The sequence below is a fragment of the Suncus etruscus genome, chromosome 10 (assembly GCF_024139225.1).
Source record: "Suncus etruscus isolate mSunEtr1 chromosome 10, mSunEtr1.pri.cur, whole genome shotgun sequence".
Classification (NCBI taxonomy): Eukaryota; Metazoa; Chordata; class Mammalia; order Eulipotyphla; family Soricidae; genus Suncus; species Suncus etruscus.
The window spans coordinates 82,205,458-82,220,598 of NC_064857.1; the positions used below are offsets into that span (position 1 = coordinate 82,205,458).

A 15,141-nucleotide genomic window follows, 5' to 3' on the forward strand; every position below is an offset into this window, starting at 1 on the left:
CTCCGACACCAGGGATACTAACCTGCTATGAAGTCTCAATTCCAAGTTCAGCCAGTGCTTGCAAAAACATGAGCTGAGTTCTAAAATCCCCAATGAGGCCCTGCACAGACAAATGCTGGACAAATACTGGAGAGATAGTTCAACAACTAAACATACAATTTGCATACAGGAAGCCCCTACTTCCATCCCATCACTATATGGTCCCCACAGCAGAGGCTGGAGTAAACCCTACACATTGCCAGGTAAAGACCCAAAGCCCCCAAAATAAAATGAGGTAGCATCAGAAACTTACAAACAATTCGGTGCATAATTATGTCCTTATTCAAAATGAATGACTGGGGGGGGGCTTTCTTCTTAAGGCTAACATGCTATTTTTATTATATAGCACCGTAAATTACCCTAAAATACATTCATAAAGTATTTTCAATAGCAAGTTTTTTTTTGAAAATAACTTGCTTACTATCTTTGTTCTTCTCTTCCTCTATCTCTGTCTCCACTCCCTCCAATCATCCCCTCACTCCATCCCTGCTGACAGACACCTTTCTCTCTCCCTCTCTCCCGCTCTCATTTGTTCCAGCAACACTAGCAGCACTTAATTTCTTAGGCACTGATGTGTTTGCACTGACAGTGTGTACAACAAAACAAACAAACAAACAAACAAAAAACCTGGTCATTCTCCTGCCTCAGCTGCAGGCAACCACCTGTCTCTATGAACGGGGCCTATTTCCATGCCGTCTCGGAGTGAAATCACACAGCTCTTTCCCCACTTACTCATAACACTTATCATCATGGTATCAAGGCCTTTCTCCTTTTATAAGACAGAATCATTTCACACTGGTAATTTTAAGAGAAAATAATATAATAAATAATAAATAAATAAAAGCTGGGTTTTCTTCCGGCTTTGCCACTCTACCCACTGTTCACCCCCTAGAGATCATAAATGACCTTAATTCTCTGGTATTTGTATTCTTGCTTATAAACAGATAAGCTTCATTGTATGTGTAGATGTTTGTGTGTGTGACACTCTTAGACATTGGTGACTGGTGTCAAGCCAGGTGAGAATTGATCTTAAACCCTCTCATCCACCCTCCCTTCCTGCCATCAATATTTGTCATTACCTTATTCTAACCATGTAAAGTTATACACAGAGCCGGGAAGGATATTAGTTACTTTTCCTTTTTCCTACTTGGAATGAATAACTGCCTCGTAAAAAAAATTTTTTTTGTTAGTAGGGCTAGGGAGAGAGCACAGAAGGCTGGAGTACATGCTTGCACACAGGAGTCCTGGGCTCCATCCCCAGAGAATAGACCCCCAAGTACTGCAAGAAGCAATCTCAAGCACCAAGCTGGGAGTACCTTCTGAGCATTGATATAATCCAACCCTAGGGAAATATATATGAAGTAGGAGTTGCTGCAGGAAATAAATATTGCTTGATGTTCCCCCAAAATGGCTACTTTTCAAAATTAATTATTGCTAATTTTCAAACACCAAAACATCTGCAAAGGTGCACTCATCATTGTTGCCCCCACTCTGTAATGTATCCTTTAAAAATATTTAATTTGGGGGGCTGGAGCAATAGCACATTGGGTAGGGCATTTGCCTTGCATGCAGCTGACCAGGGGTTGATCCCTGACATCCCATATGGTCCCTTGAGCCTGCCAGAATAATTTCTGAGCACAGAGCCAAGAATAACCCATGAGTACCGCTGGTGTACCAAAAAGTACCCCCCAAAAAGGAAAACAAACCAAAAAAGACTTTATTTTCATAGATTTGGACTTAATGCAAATGGAATATGTGAGTTTTTCTATAATCAATTTTGTTCAATAGTACATAATTTTCCAATAAAACTTTATGTACAAATATCTAGTAATTCCATTAAAAAAACTTCACTTAAGGGTCAGAGAGATAGTACAGTTCATAGGTATGGCCTTGCTTGTGTCCAACACTGGTTCCATCCTTAGCACCAGTTATGGTCCCCTGAAAACTACCAGGAATGTCCCTAAGTGGAGAGTCAGGAATCAGCCCTGAGAACCACTGAATGTAGCCTAAAATAAAACAAACAAATAAACTCTGATTTGGGTGGTAGCTCAAATGTGGGGAGATCCAGGTTCCAGCTGAGAACCACAAGGTCCTTGAGCATTGTTGAGAGCTAGCTAGCCCATCCCCCCAAAACACTGATCCGGGGTATTCCCCAAGCACCATTGGTGTATGGACCCCCGGCCCCCCCCCAAAAAAAAATAAAAACAAAAACAGAAAGATTGTTCTTCCTTGGTAGGTTCACTCGATCTTTGTTTTGGCCTCATTTTACTTATTTCTTCAGGTGATGCCTGAGATCAAGTCCAGGACTCACACATAAATCCAAGTGTCCTACTGAATTCTACAAAATCCAGCATGAGGTTATTGTTTTATTTCAAAGTACAGGTCATGAAAACAACTTAATAGGTTACAATCAGCACTGAACAATGAACTAGAGTTAACACACAATGTGTAGCAGATAGGAAGCTGTCTAATTTGCCAAAATTTGCGTTGGTAGTCTAAGATGTTCCCTCTTTATTTTTCCCCCTTGTGAAATTTTATTTGCTTCTCCTGCAGTGCCATCTAGTGTATTAGGAGGGGAACATTGCGTGAAGTTTGGCCAGTTCCAAATTGTTTGTACAATAAAGATAGTACCAACCCACTACATGAAGCTCACCACAAAGAGTGGTGAGTGCAATTAGAGAAATAACTACATTGAAAACTATCATAACAATGTGAATGAATGAGGGAAGTAGAAAGCCTGTCTAGAGTACAGGCACGGGTGGGGTAAGGATGAGAGAAATTTGGGACATTGGTGGTGAGAATGTTGCACCGGTGAAGGGGGGTGTTCTTTATATGACTGAAACCCAACCACAATCATGTTTGTAATCAAGGTGTTTAAATAAAGATATTAAAAAAATATAGTACATTGGGTTGGAAATTTGCTTTGTAGAGGGCCAATCAGGTTTCAATCTTTAACATCCCTATTGTCCCCCAAGCACCGCCAGGAGTGACCCCTGAGCACAGAGGCAGGAATAAGTCCTGAGTGTTGCTGAGCATGGAAACAAATAAAAATAATTAAAAATAAATAAGTATGACAACATAAACTTCATTTTAAATCAAGCAACATATAGACCTGCAAGTAAAACAACCACTATACAGAGATATAACTTGTTGCTAAATACGAAAATTCTCAACATACTTGGAGTTTGTTCAGGGATTTTAGGAATTTAGAAGGCATGGGTGATCACAGAGGTTTGGAAAGCTGAGATTTAGAAGAAATTAGAAATTTGCTCAAAAGCCCAGTTAGTTGACGCCACATTCTGGTTCCAGGCCAGTGTTCTTTCCTTCATCAACTCCTTCCTGCATTAAACTTTGCTCAGCAAGACCTGCCATTCTCTCCAAACTAGAGAAATGAATATTCTTTTTATTTGTTTTGCTTTGCTTTGTTTTGTTTTAGTTTTTTAAGTACCGGCAAATGAACCCGCAACCTTATGCATGCAAGGCATGCTTTAGACCTCTAGGCTCTCCCCTAACCAAGCTACTTTAATTTGCAGAGTTTTGTGTTAACTGACCTTAAATAAAAATAAATCATGGCCTAGGTCAGAGTGAAAGTACAGAGGATAGGGTGCTTTCCTTGTACTCTGCTGACCCACGTTCACTCCCTGATATCCCATATGGTTCCCAAGATTAATTCCTGACTGGCACATCTCAAGACTTGCCCGAAGACAATTGGGTGACAATTAATTAATTAATTAATTAATCAGGAGAACCAGATGCTCTGATGATGTCAGTTTGTATCAGAAACCAGACATGAAGCCCTGACACGACCACAGCTTCCATGGACAGGTTCCTATTGTCAGGACAAATGCTCCAACTAAGAAACTTCCCTAACTTCACACAAAGCAGCACTCACCTTTCTGCTGGCCCTCCCATGCAGTCATCTTTCTCCTCTAATAAACCTTTACTATCTGCTACTTTGAACTTTGTATTTGGTTGTCAGAAATGTACACCTGCAGCTTTCATGCATCACTTGGACGAAAACTAGTTTTACAGTGTCACCTTCTCTTCATACCTCATTTCCTCTCTCTAGACCCGCTAAATTCATCTCCCACCTTTTGCGCATGGTCATTTGTAGTGTACCTATCTGAGATAGGTACCCTGGATCTAGGTGTAGCTACCTGAGACCCACCCATTTCTGGGAGGGGTCTTGGGAACTGAATATTAGGTGTAACCTTACCTGCAAGACCCCGCCCATTCCTAGGAGGGGTCTTGGAAAAGGTAGATAAACCTTGGAGCTAGGGAATTCGGACCCTTTCGGCCCTGCTGAGCTCTCTGGCTTCTGGGTCTCTGCCTCTTTTGGTCTTGGACCAGGATGGAGGCCAAAGGGAAGATGGCTAAAAGGAATTAAGATGCAGGGTAGCCTAAAATGGCTGAATGCTTGAAAGGTTATGAGATAGGCCACACACATGTGGTGAATAGGGCATGAATAAAGCTGATGGTTCCTGATGCCTGCCTGTGAGTGAGTTCTATACCCGCCGTTCACCTAACCTGGGACCCGCCAGCTGAATGGGAGTTGCTGAGCCACGTGGCCTGGGACGGCAAAGAGAAATCCTTCACCATCCACTTCCATCCAGCCCCATCGTTATTTATTTAATTCAACAGTCATTGAATCTCATTAGTCCATTGTCTGTAGGTAGGACCTTAGATTTCACATCTTGAACCAGATTAACCTATCAGCATTATCGTCTTTGGTCTTTTAAAAGTGACTCAGTAGTAATAATATCAAGGTAGATCAAAATGGTAAAGAAATTAGAAAATTTAAATTCTTGGGATGGAGGATCCCCCAGATGCTAAGCTTGTCTGCACTGTTGTCAAGTGACTTCTTTAAAGCCTGTCAGAAAGGCATGTGCAGGTTTGATTATATTCATGGAAAAAACGTAACCGTGTTTCAATTCCAGTCAAGAGATTTTGAGCATTTTCTGTTTTGCTTTTGTTTTTGTTTATAGTTTTTTCCCCTTTGGCTGAAATCATGACTTAGCCAATAGTCCTGACTCTAGGCAGATGCTGAGATCAAAAACAGCCTATAGTTCCATGATTCAGAATTCTAGTTAGTCATGAGGTAGCTTCAGAAATGACTTCTATTATTATGCGAATTGTGAGGTCTCCAGTTCTTGAAAAGATCATTTTACTTTTTCTTTGAAGCTAGATTGATGGAAGTTGGAACTTAATAATAATATAAGAGAGTGAAGAAAGCCCTATTCAAACACCTCCTGTTAAATATTTGAGACGGCTTGTTACTTGAGACACAGTATGTGGCCTAGTAAATCTGTTAATTAAAAGTATAAAGTTTGCCAGATCTATAACATTTTTCTACTCATGGCCATTCAAATTAGCATGGAATTTTAAAAAACTCAAAACGGATCACTAGAGAATGGTCCATTTAGGCTGTGAAAGATGGCATGGTCGGAAATGGACACAATTAGCTGCTCAATTAATTTCTGTCTACCAAGAAAAAGCAGCACAAAAGTGAATATCTACGTGAGGTGCCTCATTTGTCTCTGCTTCCATAATCTGGCTATTTTCTTCTTTCTTCATTTCCTTTGTGGGCAATTGTGCAACAAAAATGCCTCAATTATCAGATTCAAAATTGAATCCTATGATAATACTGTAGCCGGAGGTAAAGGAAGCACTGAATATCATTCCTAGTGTTCGGCCCAAAAGATATTTAGGAAATGCTACTGTATAGATGCCACATGCAACATTAGTGCTTTTAATTTCTTTTTTTATGGGTGTAATGGAGATTAATTTGCATGAGCTCATCTCAATTTCTGCAATAAGACCCAAATTTTGCATTAAGCTTTCCATTTCAAAATCAAACAGTTAAAAAGGACACATTCCTCCTTTGAAATGTTTTTATTGTTCTATTTTACAGTCCCTGCATCTAATATTCACTTAAAAGCATGACTATATATACATATATATGTATATGTACACCCATAGGTCCTAATTTGTTTTTTATTTCTTTCCTTATTACCTCCCACTTCTACCAGGAAACTTTCTAAGTTCCAAATGCTGTACAACCTATCAAAGCATCAGAATTGTCAAAGGCCACAGATCTAGGAGAGGCATTTTTTCAGCTTAATCACAAGTCAGAGCCAGTCAGTCAGCTGGGCTCAGGAACATGGAGCTCACTAAATAAAGGACATTTGTTTTAAATGAGCAGAAACTAGATTTTGAGTATGAGATTTGGGATAAAAGTTAAGTCCACCGAAATCAAGACTTTGCAGACTATCTCATTGTTATTAAACACTGAATAAGACTGTGGAATTATGGTATGTATTTTCTTTCAAAAATCCTGGGCCTACACAGTAGTGCAGTGGTAGGGCATCCCATGTGGTTCCCCAAGCCAGGAGCGATTTCTGAGTGCAGAGCCAGGAGTAACCCCTGAACGTCACCAGGTGTGCCCCCCCCCAAAAAAAATCTTATGTAAACACAGGCTACTTTCTAAGTGCATCAGTGCCACATGATGAAGGGAATGCAAAGCTGGAAGGTCAAATCAGTCTCCCAAAGGGGTAAAGCAAAGTTCTTAGATCACCTATGATGAAAATTCTATGAGATTTAATTGAAAACTACCAAACCTTTAAAATCTAATTTGTTAGGTCACACCCTCCCTTTACTCAAAACAAAGGCAACCCTCAAGTTCCTATTTCTTTTCATCAAGTCCTTTAACTTGTAAAAATCCACCTGGATAGGAACTTTTGTCTCTCACTTGATCTCCCCCCCTGGTGAATTTGTACTGGTTTAATAAATAAAGGTTTTCGATTTGACTTGGCAAGCAGAGAGGCCAGAGGCGAGAAGGCAACTGAACTCCACGATTCTCTCCTGACTGGCTTGGTATATTAATTCTTCATGGCTATCGTTCAACCTATTCACCTGGGGTTGGAAACACAGTATGTGGAGTGATTTCACAACATGGGGTGATTTCACACCAGGACCAGAGGATTAGTACAAGTATAAGGCACTTGCCTTGCACATAACCAACCCGTTTGATTGTATTTGGTCCACCAAGCACAAGGAGTGATTTCACAAGCCTTGAGCACAGTCAGATGTGACCCAAAAACCAAAACAAATAAACAAAAGCCAACTTCCAGAGAGAGAGTAAAATAGCTAAAGGACTGGAGTGCATGTTCTGTATCCTGGAGCTCCAAGATTGATCCCCAGTACTTCATAGTCACCAGAGCACAGAAGTTGGAACAATCCCAAGCACTGAGTCCAAGAATTTATACATTTTTCCAGGTTCTCTTGTTTTGTGGCATAGATTTTTCTCAAAGTGGTCTCTGACTGCCTTTTTTTTTTTTTTTTTGGTTTTTTGGGTCACACCCAGCAGCGCTCAGGGGTTACTCCTGGCTCTGTGCTCAGAAATCACCCCTGGCAGGCACGGGGGACCATATGGGATGCCGGGATTCGAACCACCATTCTTCTGGATGTAAGGCAAATGCCCTACCTCCAGGTTATCTCTCCGGCCCCTCTGACTGCCTTTTTAATCTCTGTAGTATCTATAGTGATCTACCCCTTTTCATTTCTAATTCAGTTTATTAAGTTTCTCTCCCTTTCTTTGTGAGTTTTGTTAGTAGTTTATCGATTTTCTTGATTTTTTTCAAAGAACCAACTTTTGCTTTCATTGATCTTTCGGATTGTTCTTTGGATTTCCAATTCATTAATTTCTGCTCTAATTTTGTTATTTCCTTCTGTCTACCTATTTTTGGCTCATTTTTGTTGATCATTTTCTAATTTTATGAGTTGTGTAATTAATTTATTTTTGTAGGCCCCTTCTTTCTGATGTAAAGATATAAATTTTCCTCTTAGTACTGCTTTTGCCATGTCCCACAAATCTGATCATTTGTGTTTTCATTCACATTTGTTTCCATGAATCTTTTGATTTCTTTTTTGATTTCATCTCTGACCCACTTGTTGTTCAGTAGTGAGCTGTTTTCGATTTCATGGTATTAAAGTTTTTTCTCTGTGTCTGTTTGTAGTTCATTTCTTTTCTTTTCTTTTCTTTTTTTTTTTTTTCGGTTTTTCGGGCCACACCCATTTAATGCTCAGGGGTTACTCCTGGCTAAATGCTCAGAAATTGCCCCTGGCTTGGGGGGACCATATGGGACACAGGGGGATCGAACCACGGTCCTTCCTTGGCTAGCACTTGCAAGGCAGACACCTTATCTCTAGCGCCACCTCACCAGCCCCTAAAGTTCATTTCTAATTTCAGTGCATTATGATCTGAGAAGGTAGTTTGTACCATTTCTATCCTCTTGATTTTATAGAGGTATGTTTTATGGGCCAGCATGTGTTCTATTTTGGAGAATGACCCAAGTGCATTGGAGAAGAATGTGTATCCAGTTTTCTGGAGGTGGAGATGTGTGTATGTGTGTATGTATGTATCTACTAGGCCACTTTCTTCCATTTCTCCTTTTAGAACTAGTATATAGTTAGGTTTCATCGAGGTTGACCTATCCAGGGGTTACAAGGTGGTGTTGAGGTCTCCCACTATTATATTGTTTTATTACTAATATCTTCTTTCAGATTATCAACAGTTGTTTTAAATAGTTTGATGATACCTTAGTGAGTACATATATGGTTAGGAGTAAAATTTCTTCCTGTTATATATATCCCTTGATGATTACAAAATGTCCATCTTTGTCCCTTATAAATTTTTTAAGTCTAATGTTTGTATTATCTGATATTAGTATGGCCACTTCAGCTTTTTTAAGGGAGTTTGCTTAGATGATTGTCCTCCAACCTTTGATTTTGAGTCTATGTTTTTCTGACTATTCAGATGTGTTTCTTGTAGGCAACAGAACATTTTGTTCAGCTTTTTGATACATTTAGCTATTCTTTATCTCTTAACTGGTGCATTAGTCCATTGTCGCTAAGAGATAATTATCAATGGATTTACTGTTATCTTTGTGTAAGAATTTGGTGTGTCTGTTGGTCTGTCTTGTCTTACAGTAGACCTTTCAGTTTGTTTTTTTGTTTCGTTTTCGTTTTGTTTTGTTTTTTTTTTTTAATTGGTTTTTTAAGTCTGTAAAGTTTCTGGGCTGTTGTATACTTCCTTAAAACCTGAATATGAGTCTCACTGGATGAAGTATTCTAGGAGAAACATTCATTTCGTTGTCTTAAATAAATTTTAAATATATATTTAAAAAAATATTTTAGGGGCTGGAGCAGTGGCACTAGAGGTAAGGGGTCTGCCTTGCCAGTGCTAGCCTAGGACAGGCCGTAGTTCAATCTACCGGCGTCCCATATGGTCCCCCCAAGCCAGGAGCGATTTCTGAGCACATAGCCAGGAGTAACCCCTGAGTGTCAATGGGTGTGGCCCTAAAACAAAACAATATATATATATGTGTGTGTGTGTATATATATACATTAATATATATATATGTGTATATATACATTAAAACTTTCCAACAGTGAGTTTTGTCACTATACCCACCACTGCCTTCATGCCTTGAGGACCTTTTGTGACAGATCTGCGGTAAATCTTAAGGATGCTCCATTAAATGTAATTTCCCTTTTGATCTTGCTGCTTTCAATATTCTATCCCTATCTGTGGAATTCATTATTGTGACTGGGATGTGTCCTGGGTTGCTTTTTTTTTGGATTGTAATTTCCTTTTGGTTTTGGACCACACTCGATGATGCTCAGGGGTTACTCCTGGCTATGCGCTCAAAAATTCTCCTGTCTTGAGGGAGCATATAGGGCACCAGGGATCAAACAAATCAGCTGTATGCAAAGCAAATACTCTACCACTGTGCTATCACTCCGGCCCCATTGTAATTTTTTTTTTTATCTTGCTGCTTTCAATATTCTATCCCTATATGTGGGACTTGTCATTGTGACCAGAATGTGTCTTTGGGTGCTTTTCTTTGGATCTCTTTTAGCTGGTACTCTTCTGTTGTTTTAAATTAAATATAAAATCCACGTGTCTGGGTGAGGCCTTCCTCAGCACTGTGTCTCTAGGCCCTTTGGCTGGTGGGTTTGAAGATGCAGGATAATGGCAGAGAAATCATCACAAGCAGTCAGTTGAAGTTACAGGAGTAAACCAGTTTTATTTCACAGTCCTACCACCATGTGCATTTCCTCAATGGCTTGTATGTTAAGCCTTTTCCAAGCAGCTACTTCTCTGCTACTTCTCTGGATCTCTCTGCCTCTGTCTACCTTTAAGCTGCTCTTTATGCTTTCTTGATGTAACTCTTTTCTTTCTAACTCCCTTTCTTATCCCCTCTCCCCCGAGACAGACTCCTCTACCACCCATTCCAAGTGTGGGTGATTCTGATCATTCAGGTAGGATAAACATTGAGGAAGGAGATACCCACCTTCTCCACCTTTTTTTGTATTATTACACCAAACACTATTAATAAGTCTAGAACATCCAAGTTTCTTTTCATAAGCTTCTCTAAACAAAATCACAAGAACATTTCTGCAGATAAGATAGTTTGAAAATATGCTGCTATATGATACATAATAGAACATCGTAGCAATTGGGAAACATTCAGTACAATAGCTGAGAACTTTCAAATCTCTAACATGCATTTCCCCAGAATTGTGCAAACAAATATTAAAGCACTAAAGTTAGATACAAAATTTTATGTTTGCAATGGGGCTTAGAACAAAACAGTAAGATCCATACAGATAAAACACAGCTTAATCAGCAATATAGTGACCAATGAAAATAGTGTTAAGAGATTAGCCTAGAAGAAAGTAAAAATTTTGGAGGCAACCCAAATGCAGGAAGTTCTGAAAGCAGCCTCTTCTCAGCTGGTCTTGGATCCTCCATCTTCTCCGTCTTCACCTTTTGTATTAGACTATTGGGGTTTCGTCAATAAGCTACTGCAGGTTAGGGGTCCTCTGGTAGAGGAAAGATGGTAGACAGTGACGTCTTAGATGCTGCCCTGAATCCCATATTCTTTGAAGGAAGTAGGCAGTATTTTGAACTCCTCACAACAAAGCACCAGGTTCATGGTATGCAAAGGCCCTGAGGAATAGCAGGCTATAATTAAACCACATGTGGGCCCAATTCCTTTGACCTTGTGGAAACATAATCTGCATAAGCAGTTGTATGCAGAATTTCATATTTTCCTTTCTCCAGCAAATCCCAATCTACCCTCTAATTAAAAGACTCAAAAATTTTACTACAGACCATTACCACTAAAGAAAAAGCACCAATATAGAATGGAGATCTAATGGCCCAATAGGGACTGGTCAGTGGCCCCTAAAAGTTGATAAGTTAGAAGTGTGAAAAAATTAGTGGACAAACAATTAAAATTGGGATATATAGAGACCTCCTTTCTCAGTAGAATTGGCCAATATTTGTCATCCAAAAAAAAAAAAAATCAGGGAAATGGTGACTTTTAATGGACCTTAGAGCTGTGAATTCATCCATGATCCCCATGGGTAAACTGCAGACTGGCCTATCTTCACGTGTAGTCATCCCAAAGTATTGGCCCTTGATAATAATAGACTTAAAAGACTGTTTTTTTTACCATATTCCCATACATCCGGATGATAGAAAATATTTTGCCTATTCTGTTCCTTCTTACAATAATCATGCCTCTACTCATCATTATCAATGGAAAGTGCTCCCTCAAGGGATGAGCAGTTCCCCAACAATGTGTCAGTTTTTTTTGTGGATAAAACATTGAGCCCTGCTCATGAAAAGTTCACTCATACTCTACAAAATCATTACACTGATGATATCTAGTTATCCCTGCCTAGTCAGAGAGACTTACAAGATTTGTTTACAAGGTCAGGGTTATAAATAGGAACAGAAAAAATTCCATACCATGCCACCAGCAATACTTGGATTTTGTTTTGTTTTGTTTTGTTTTGGGCCACACCCGGCATTGCTCAGGGGTTACTCCTGGCTGTCTGCTCAGAAATAGCTCCTGGCAGGCACGGGGGACCATATGGGACACCGGGATTCGAACCAACCACCTTTGGTCCTGGATCGGCTGCTTGCAAGGCAAACACCACTGTGCTATCTCTCCGGGCCCCAATACTTGGATTTTTATCCTAGACAAAACTTTGGTATGCTCTCAAAAGATCTCCATAAACCTCAGAATTCTTAATGATTTTCAGAAACTCCTGGGGGACTTGATTTGGATCCACCCAGCCCTTTGTATCTCAAATTCTAAGATGACTAATCTTTTTCAAACCCTGGAGGGAGACCCCCGCCTTGAATAGCCTGAGGTACTTGAATCCTGCAGCTCAGAAAGAATTGGATTTTTTCTTGAACAAACTTCAAAAATCCTATCTTTCCAAGTTTATACCTGGAGAGAAGGTACCATATTTATTCGAGTGTTATGCACACCCATGTATAACACGCACCCCTAATTTTTAATTAAAAATCGGTATAAAATTTTGTTTCATACCAAGCATTGTAACTGACAAAAAAATGTTGTTGAACACGTGCGGCAGATAAAAATTATTTCTTGACAATGTAAACTGGGGCCCAGAGAGATAGCACAGCGGGCGTTTGCCTTGCAAGCAGCTGATCCACGACCAAAGGTGGTTGGTTCGAATCCCGGTGTCCCATATGGTCCCCCATGCCTGCCAGGAGCTATTTCTGAGCAGACAGCCAGGAGTAACCCCTGAGCACTGCCGGGTGTGGCCCAAAAACAAAAACAAAAAAAAGACAACGTAAACTGGTATAAACACAATACCGAAATAAAATTACTGGTAACAATATTTATTTAAAATGCTTCAAAGTCAGATTCATCATCAGATACACTAAAGAGTTGTTTCCATTCTTCTCAAGTTAATTTTTCATCAGTGTCACAGTTGGCAGGAACATCTGTTTCTCCAGTTTCTTTGCTTTCTTCTGAGTCTGAATTCCACAGCAGGTCGTTTTCTGTGCTATTCATTTTATTGCTGATATCTGTCTTCAAAAAACTCTTGATGATCATTTCTTTCTTTCTTTTTTTTTTGATGATCATTTTATTTGGTATGATGTTTTAACCCAGGATGTCAAGAGAGATAGGCCAGGTTTCTTGAGGTTTTTTTTTTTTTCTTTGCCCTCCAGTACAGTGTGCAACTGCAGCCTGGAAAAGGTGCAGTGCGAACTCACAATTCGCCTGCGCCCTCATTGGACTGGCTGCCACTGCCACCCCACCCCAGCCCTCATTTATAACATGCACTCAAACTTTTATTTCTTTTTTTTTTTTTTTGGTAGAAAATTTTGTGCGCTATACTCAAATAAATACGGTAAATATCTTTTGCTATATCCAACACCTGACTTGCCAACAGCAGCTATCACTCAACTGTCTGGGCCTTTGGGATGGATTTATTTACATAATAAACAATCTTATACTGCTGTGCCCTATTTAGAACTGATTTCTGCTCTCATCATCAAAGCAAGGTTCAGAATGGTTTCTTTATGAGTTTGACCCAGACATAATAGTACAGCCAATATATAAAAACGAAATTGAATCAATATTTCCTCTCAGTGAACCTCTTCAAAGAGCTTTTTCAGACTTTTCAGGAGAAATATCTTCCCATTACCCATCAGGAAAGGCATGGGATTTTTTTTTTTTTTTCAGAAAAACTCAATTTGTTATTTCCTTAATTATTCGGTCCTCACCAATCCCTGATGCCCAGTGTTTTATATCAATGGATCATCATCAGGAAAGGGTAGTATATCTGGATCTTCACTAAAAACAACAGTTTTTACAGATAACAAATTTGCTCAACAGGTAGAATTTACCACCTTAATCTATTTGTTCCCCCATATAACAGAACCATGTAACATTGTAAGAGACTCAGCTTATGTAGTTGGTTTGTTCCCTGGTATACTAAGAGCCTCCCTCAATGCCAATAACTATATAATAAAAAAATTTACTCAAACAATTATAGTATATTTTCCAGAAACATTCTGAAACCATCTTCATCATCCACATAAGAGCCCATTTAGGTCTTCCAGGAACAACGGCTCAAGGAAATAAGATTGCAGATCAATTGGCAATGGCTTTATTTCAAACTCCTTCTGAAGAACATACAGCTCTTCATAAAATGCCTGCTGCCTACATGTGAACTATCATATTCTATGAAGGCAAGCCAGGTAATTGTAGAAGAATGTACCATTTGTGCACTTTTAAAAAAAACACTCATGTAGCTGGAGCAAACCCTCAAGGTTTACAGAGTAAAGAACTTTGGCAGATAGTGTTTCTTCAAACACTCTCCATGTGGTTGTAAACACATATTCTTGATTTGTATGGGCAATACCTATGTTTTTGCAGAGAGCAAAAGCAGTGTGTACCTTTTTACTGCAGTGTTTTTCTGTAACGGAATTCCATATTGCACTAAGACTGATAATGGCCCACCTACACCAGTAAAACTTTTTATTTCTTTTGCAAGGAGTAGCATATTAAATATATCAAAGGAATACCCTGTAATTGTTTTGGAAAGGGCACACAGGACTCTAAAAACTCAATTACTAAAATACAGAAAAAGAGGTTTGCCACTGATTGACCTTTTATTATTGACTTTATTTACATCAGGGGTCTCAAACTCATGGCCCGCAGGTCATTTGGGGCCCTCCGTACAACATTTTGTGGCCCTGCCTTAGAGGAATCTTTTTTGTTTTGTTTTGTTTTGTTTTAGTTGTTTGGGCCACACACCCCAATGTTCAAGGCTTACTACTGACTTTGCACTCAAGGATCACCTCAACTTTGCCTCCTGTGGCCCCCAGATAAATTGAGTTTGAGACCCCTGATTTACATTAAACTACCTGAATTTACCCCAGGGAGAATCTTACACAGTTGCTGACAGGTACAAGAAACAAGTCATACTCTTGTTTGGATAAAAGTTGATGATAAATGAATTTCTGGCAATCTCCTCAGTAGAAGGAGAGGATATGTTTATGTTTCCACAGAAGACAAATGTGCCAAGAAATTCTGGGTTCCCTACACCTTGTCAAGATGCAGGTCCTCAGAAATGACAAAACTCAGACACCTGTGACTGTAAACACTCCCTCGGATCTAACATAGACCATTCACACAGCAACAGTAAAATTTCAACTGCTGAACCTTCCTCAACAGGTAACAGAGACATTGCACTCACGCCTTC

General features: G+C 39.5%; 1 protein-coding gene across 1 annotated transcript in view; it reads right to left on the minus strand.

Moving 5' to 3' along the window:
• Window positions 1-15,141, minus strand: part of KATNAL2 (katanin catalytic subunit A1 like 2) — a 90,521-nt gene that overhangs the window by 48,072 nt on the left and 27,308 nt on the right. The window lies entirely within an intron of this gene.